Consider the following 8,481-nt stretch of genomic DNA (forward strand, 5'->3'; position numbering starts at 1 on the left):
GTTTGTTCGTCAGAAACCCGCATTCATTCAACACATCCTGCGCTCGAGCTGCCTGCTGTGTGGAGATATCGCGAGGGAGGGTGTGATGCGCTATGACGGTATGAAGAGAATGTAACTTAACAACTTCCTCCACACACCTGCAGCACCTTATCAAAACATTCCTTAGTGAACTACACTGTCAAAAACTCGCGTTCACGTTTAGAAAATGTTTTTTGAGAACACATGTTATATGGAAAGAGTTTGTCAATTATAAAGTGTGGAAATATCTACTGTGTGATACTGAAAGGATTAAAATGAATATCGTCGTTATAGAATGGCTGTTACGCCGAGATAACACCATTATCATACTTTTTGTGCACTGTGCAAGTAATAATTCTAATGTTAAACTAAGACAAGCTTTGTATGCTTGGTATAGATGTTTTCCTATAGGCAGAATGCAGACATGTCACGTTCCTGACCTGTTTTCTGTTAGTTTTTGTATGTGTTAGTTGGTCAGGACGTGAGTTTGGGTGGGCAGTCTATGTTTTCTGTTTCTATGTTGGTTAATGGGTACCTAATATGGCTCTCAATTAGAGGCAGGTGTGTGTCGTTTCCTCTGATTGAGAGTCATATTAAGGTAGGTGTTTTCACACTGTTTGTTGTGGGTGGTTGTGTCCTGTGTCAGTATGTTACGCCACACGGGACTGTTCTCGGTATGTTTGTTCGTTCGGTTTTTGTGTAGTCAGTTTTCCTGTTATTGCGTTCTTCGTGTTTCATGTAAGTTCGTCGTCCAGGTCTGTCTACATCGTTTATTTGTTTTGTTAATTATTCAAGTGTAGTTCGTTTTTTCGTCTTGTTTAATAAATCATGTCATTTCACAACGCTGCGCCTTGGTTCAATCCAAGAGGAGGAGGAACACCATTACAAGACAGCTGAGCATTTCACACAGTAATGTCAGACAATAATGTAATAAAATGTTTTTTATTTCATTTTTTAGGGGTGTAATAAAATGTTAATATTATATTTGAAATTCTTATTTTAAATAGCTCTCTTACAAAAACGAGAGCCGTATTCGTGATTGATATTATGACAAATGATGATAGATTTCAGAAAGTACACTGACAATACAAAAGATACCACTGAGGTTTTCCTGTTACACATGCAGAGAACCACAATGATAGTTACAGCCACCAATGGTGATGTGGTGTGACATCTTTTCACTAGTCAATATAAGGACACATTGAGAAATGTGAAGTTATGCTATCATGTACTTGACAAATACCCTTATTGTCAGATGTGTTGAGAACGGACATTTTGAATGGACTACACTGTTGAACATGCTCACAATGTGTCATCCAAAAACTGTGTATACTGTCTGGAAGACACATGAGCCAAACAAATGATATGTATTTTCCAAAATAAGACTCAGCTTTGACTTGGTTTATTCAATGTCATTTGAAAGAGAATAAATACTCCCATCATACAACAAAGTGAGCAAAGTGATAACGTACCAGAACAGGCCCAAAAATTGGAGTACACTGTATACCAGGGCAGGGCCTGTATTCATGAAACATAGTAGTGCTGATCTAGGATCCGTTTAGCCTTTTCATAATAATTAATATGGTTACATGGACAGAGGGTACCTGGTCTTAGAACAGCACTCCTATGAGACACTTTAGGAAATGGGACCCATAACTGTAAAGAAGTGCATTAGTCCACATTTCAGCTCTAGGCCTCACCCTGCGGTAATCCTACAAAACCAGGAGATGTATTAGACCCCAGAGGTCTGTCACATACAGTACATGAAGCTCTTCTTACAGACAAGATATTGGAAGCACCCCAACTTAATAGTTTTTTACCCTGTAGTGCAGAACATATACTTTATGTGTTTTGCTGCAGGGGCTGCTGTAGATATTGTTTGATGACTCTCACTGTCGTTGGATCGTCATTATCTATGATGCACTGTACTGAAGTTGTTTACATTTGTCTTCAATTAGAGCTCTTTGGCAACACATACCAGTGGTGGGTTTGGCGTCGAAATGAGAATGCATAAGCAGTAAAGAAGCCTATATCTACTGTAAAATGTGTTGGTGGATCTTTGATATTATCGGACTCTTTTGCTTCCATTGGTCCTGGGGCCCTTGTTAAGGTCAACGGCATCATTAACTTCACCCAGTACCAGGACATTTTAGCCACAAACCTGGTTGCCTCTGCCAGGAGGCTGAAACTTGGTCACAAGTGGATCTTCCAGCAAGATCTTCCACAAGGAAATGGTTAATTGGCCACAAAATCAACGTTTTGCAAAGGCCATCTCAGTCTCTGGACTTGAAACCCATTGAAATCTTGTGGTTTGAATTGAAGAGGGCAGTCCATAAGCGCAGACAAAGGATATCAAGGATATGGACGGATAAGTATTGTGTTAACCAAAAGTATAGTGTTAAACAAAATCTCTCCCACTGGGCACAGATGTCAATTAAATGTCTAGTTTTGATTTACATTTGGTTGAGTTGTCAACTAAAGTGAATTCAATGTGAAATCAACCAACAATGTCACCCTGTCATTGGATTTAGGTTAAAAGTTGGAAAAGTTTAGGTTAAAAGTTGAAAAAAATACAAACTTTCCCTTACATGTATGACTTTTTGCAAATCCAATTCGTTTTCCAAGTTGATTCAACATCATCACATAGATATATATTTTTTAATGACGTGGAAACAGCATTGACTCCACCGGTTTTTGCCATGGGCTTTTTGCCATTGACAGTCATTTTTGCTCATCTTTATCAAGGCTGTCAATAATTTCAGACCCCACTGTATATACAGAATGTTATTGTTACTTAGTAGCCCTATCTTTGTGTCAAAAGGCGAGCGTGGGAAGAGCGCCATTCATACAGTAAGCTGCATTTGAGATGGAGAAATGGAGAAAAGACTGAACATAAAATATCTCTACTGCATTATCCCCTACGCTAAACAATCCACATTCATCAACCTTCAAGTCTTTTAGAGATGGCGGTGAACATAACGTGTGTCATGAAATGTCCTGGATTTTTTTCTCAGTTAAAATGGTGACAGATCCACGGATCAAAGGTAGGCCTACAGTACATTGCATAACAGCAAGGAGGCTTTGTACATTTGTTTGAAAAGATCTGTTCTTTCTATGAAGTCAAGAAAAGTCATTAAGTGTCCTTGACTCTTTAAACTTCACTATGTGTATGTTTTATTTATTTAACATCGTGAAAAGAACAGAAACACATTTTGAGGAAGAGAAATGTCATTTAACAAAGAGAATGCATAAAGTACCAAAATATTGATCATACTCTACAACAATAGTCTGACATGAAGTCAACTTTTTTGTTGTTGTCATTCGGCAGATGCTCTTATCCAGAGCGACTTACAGTAGCAATTAGGGTTACGTGCTTTGCTCAAAGGTACATAAAACAGATTTTCCACCTAGTTTTGGGGATTGGGGATTCAAACCAGCGACCTTTCGGTTACTGGCCCAACACGCTTAACCACTAGGCTACTTGCCTCCCTGTCCTGTAATACACATTATTCATAGAGCTTATGTCCTTTAAAGCACAGAACAGGCTAACACTTGCACATAGAGTATGAATGTATATCTCCCGAGGATGATGAGACTGCACTGCAGAGAGACATACGGCGGTTGGTGGGAAGGATACTGGTCATTTAGATAGAATCAGTAGAGTATCTGGACTTTTCACAGTGTAATTCAGAATGGACTGAACTTAGGTGTCTGCTATGGTGTCATGAGCTCAAGTGTTTCTCATTGTTCCAGGTGAGGGGTATTATGGCACTATGTTGTGAGCCTGGCTAGGCCACCTGGTGGAGCCAAGTTAATACCCTTTGTGGAACTAGACTAGGCCCCCTGGTGGAGCGACAGTAGACTATGCCCCCTGGTGGAGCTACAGTCGACTAGGCCCACTGGTGGTAGGGTGGGGCAGAGCTACAGCTAGCTGTAGTGGAGTCATCAGAGATCTTCCTAGAGGACGTGTTGACAGACTTGACAGACGGAAAGCGGTGCACCAGATGGTTTTGCTTGGTCTTGCCGCCCATCATCACAGAGCGGCTCCAATCTAAACAGGGTCAAAGGTAAAAATGAAGCAACCTCAGGAACACTCTCTATGAACCACCTGGGGCTTATGCAATATCAGATAGACTGCTTGGAGGTCCCTCGACTGTACCTGAGTAGTCATTGCGCCTGAATCGGCCACAGCACAGGTGGATCCTCCACTGCTTCCTCACATTCTCTTTCATCAGGCAGTGAAACACAAAGATAAAGAACCCTGAAACACAGCCGGAGAGAAGATAATGGGTTCTCTCTCTCTTTCTCTCTCTATTGTACAGTAGACAACGTATATTGGTCCCTTTACCTTGCAGACTGTTGAGGACTGAGAAGAGGTGGAGCATAGGTACCCTGGCCGGTCCCCAGGTAAAAAAGGCTATTGGCCAGGTAAGACCCAATAGGAAGGTGAGACTGGCCACAGCCCTCAGATCATGCATGACACTGCGCTTGTTTACTGTAGCTGCAGGATTATTGGTCTGCGTGTGTCGGATCTGGATCAGAACCATGATGAACACGACCATGTTAAAGACCAGGACCAGTAGCACGAATGCCACGATAGTGATGTAGAAGAAAACGTTACTCTGCATCCAACAGCTGAGAACAGGAGGAAGAGGAGGGAGAGAAAGAGTGAAAGAGAAATGTGATTAATCACATGTATCAGTAACATTGGTCAACTGGCCATGCTGCATACTCACAATGGCTCATAGCCCTGTAGAGAGTCAAGGGAGTCTTCAGATAGAACATTGCCATAGGCATCCTTCTCAATGGCCAGGACCAGGCTGACAATCACCAGAGGAATGCCTGTGTGGAGACAGAGAACTTTACTTCTTCATTCTTTTCCCTTGGTCAAACAGGATCAGTGTGAAGGATTCAATCGCTGACTACAATATAAAAACACTCAAAAGGAAATTAAATAACTTAATTTACCTTGATTTGATTGATAGACTGACGTTCAGTTTTTGCAGATTTCTATTAATTAATTACAATATGATTGACAATATGGGTTGCACCATTCGATTTGTCTAGTTCTTCTACATCCATTAATACCAACCATTAGTCTGTGTGATTAACGGGGGCTGAGCTAGAGTGGTGTTTGTAAGAGCTGATCCCGAAATGGGCTGGGGCCAGGTCTTTTTACAAAAACATCTGTAGAGTCCGAATCATTTGAGATACAAACTATTAAAAGATATCTATGAAAAGCTGAGACTCTCATGAACATGCCCAAATTCTGTGACGCTCACAAGCTACACAAGAGTCGTAAGAAGGTAAGGTACATAGAAGATCATACTAAATTTCAGGACATAGTGTCTATAACACTGCAATAAGCTCACATAGTTGCTGTCACAAACTCCAAACTCCACACAGTTGTCACTGACAAGTTGATTATTCATTTCCCAATGAGCAAACAATTTCTGTACTTCTGTATTTCTGTGCATTCATATAAATTCATTTCTATCAGGTATTTTCTTTGGCCAACCTATTTTCTGTTCCATGTGGAATCATGTTTTAACCAAAAAAGTGTTAAAAAAATATATATATATATGTAAACATATACAGCATATCAACAATGAAGACACAGAGAGGCAGTCAGTAGCGATTTAATGTGCTGTAACGGTGTTCCTCCTCCTCTTCATACGAAGAGGAGGAGTAGTGATTTGACCAAAGTGCAGCGGGGTGTGAATTCATAATGATTTAATAAAGCAAAACGACGAAACACGAAAACAAACACTTGGAAGGATACAAAATAACCAAAACGAATGTAGACTGACCTAAACCATGACAACTTACATACAACACGAAGCACGTAGGAACAGGTACAGACCATTACAAACGAACGAACAAACGCTACAGTCCCGTGTGGTGCGCAGACACAGACACGGACGACAATCACCCACCCACAAACAGTGAGAACAACCTACCTTAATATGACTCTCAATCAGAGGAAACGTCAAACACTTGCCTCTAATTGAGAGCCATACCAGGCAACCCAAAACCAACATAGAAACAGAAAACATAGACTGCCCACCCAAAACTCACGCCCTGACCAATAAACACATACCAAACCACAGAATACAGGTCAGGAACGTGACAGAACCCCCCCCTCAAGGTGCGAACTCCGGGCGCACCCCTACAACTCAAGGGGAGGGTCTGGGTGGGCATCTGTCCGCGGTGGCGGCTCCGGCGGTGGACGAGGACACCACTCCACCACTGTCTTTGTCCCCCTCCTTAGCGTCCTTTGAGTGGGGACCCTCGCCCCCGACCATGGTCCAGGAACCTTCACTAAGGCCCCCCCTACATAGAGGAGACAGCTCAGGACAGAGAGGTAGCTCAGGACAGAGAGGTAGCTCAGGACAGAGAGGTAGCTCCGGACAGAGAGGTAGCTCCGGACAGAGAGGTAGCTCCGGACAGAGAGGTAGCTCCGGACAGAGGGACAACTCTGTACTAATGGCAGCTCCGGACTGAGTGGCAGCTCCGGACTGGGTGGCAGCTCCGGACTGGGTGGCAGCTCCGGACTGAGTGGCAGCTCATGACTGGAGGGCAGCTCATGACTGGAGGGCAGCTCATGACTGGAGGGCAGCTCATGACTGGAGGGCAGCTCATGACTGGAGGGCGGCTCTGGCAGCTCCTGACTGTCTGGCGGCTCTGGCAGCTCCTGACTGGCTGGCGGCTCTGGCAGCTCCTGACTGGCTGGCGGCTCTGGCAGCTCCTGACTGGCTGGCTGCTCTGGCAGCTCCTGACTGGCTGGCGGCTCTGGCAGCTCCTGACTGACGGACGGCTCTAGCGGCTCCTGACTGACGGACGGCTCTAATGGCTCGGGACAGACGGGCGGCTCTAATGGCTCATGGCAGACGGATGGCTCAGAAGGCGCTGGGCAGACGGATGGCTCAGAAGGCGCTGGGCAGACGGATGGCTCAGACGGCGCTGGGCAGACGGATGGCTCAGACGGCGCTGGGCAGACGGATGGCTCAGACGGCGCTGGGCAGACGGATGGCTCAGAAGGCGCTGGGCAGACGGATGGCTCAGACGGCGCTGGGCAGACGGATGGCTCAGACGGCGCTGGGCAGACGGATGGCTCAGACGGCGCTGGGCAGACAGATGGCTCAGACGGTGCTGGGCCGACAGATGGCTCTGCCCTGCTGAGGCGCACAGTAGGCCTGGTGCGTGGTGCCGGAACTGGAGGTACCGGGCTGACGGCACGCACCTCAGGGCGAGTGCGGGGAGAAGGAACAGTGCGTACAGGGCTCTGGAGACGCACAGGAGGCTTGCTGCGTGGTGCAGGCACTGGTGGTACTGAGCTGGGGCGGGAAGGTGGCGCCGGATATACCGGACCGTGCAAGCGTACTGGCTCCCTTGAGCACTGAGCCTGCCCAACCTTACCTGGTTGCATGCTCCCCGTAGCCCGTCCAGTGCGGGGAGGTGGAATAACCCGCACTGGGCTGTGTTGGCGAACCGGGGACACCATACATAAGGCTGGTGCCATGTACACCGGCCCGAGGAGACGTACTGGAGGCCAGATATGTTGAGCCGGCTTCATGGCACTTGGCTCAATGCTCACTCTAGCCCGGCTAGTACGGGGAGGTGGAATAACCCGCACCGGGCTATGAACACGTACAGGAGACACCATGCGCTCTACTGCGTAACACGGTGTCTGCCCGTACTCTCGCTCTCCACGGTAAGCCCGGGAAGTTGGCGCAGGTCTCCTACCTGACTTCGCCACACTACCCTTTAGCCCCCCCCCCAAGACATTTTTGGGTTGTACTTGCGGGCTTCCAGCCTTGCTTCCGTGCTGCCTCCTCATATCGTCGCCTCTCCGCTTTAGATGCCTCCAGCTCCGCCTTGGGACGGCGACACTCCTCTGGCTCTGCCCAGGGTCCCTCTCCGTCCAGAATCTCTTCCCATGTCCAATCCTCCTTGATCCACTGCTGCTGTCGTTGCTGTCCGTTAACCCGCTGCTTGATCTGGGTTTGGTGGGTGATTCTGTAACGGTGTTCCTCCTCCTCTTCATACGAAGAGGAGGAGTAGTGATTTGACCAAAGTGCAGCGGGGTGTGAATTCATAATGATTTAATAAAGCAAAACGACGAAACACGAAAACAAACACTTGGAAGGATACAAAATAACCAAAACGAATGTAGACTGACCTAAACCATGACAACTTACATACAACACGAAGCACGTAGGAACAGGTACAGACCATTACAAACGAACGAACAAACGCTACAGTCCCGTGTGGTGCGCAGACACAGACACGGACGACAATCACCCACCCACAAACAGTGAGAACAACCTACCTTAATATGACTCTCAATCAGAGGAAACGTCAAACACCTGCCTCTAATTGAGAGCCATACCAGGCAACCCAAAACCAACATAGAAACAGAAAACATAGACTGCCCACCCAAAACTCACGCCCTGACCAATA

The sequence above is a fragment of the Salvelinus namaycush genome, chromosome 5, assembly GCF_016432855.1.
Source record: "Salvelinus namaycush isolate Seneca chromosome 5, SaNama_1.0, whole genome shotgun sequence".
NCBI classification, from domain to species: domain Eukaryota; kingdom Metazoa; phylum Chordata; class Actinopteri; order Salmoniformes; family Salmonidae; genus Salvelinus; species Salvelinus namaycush.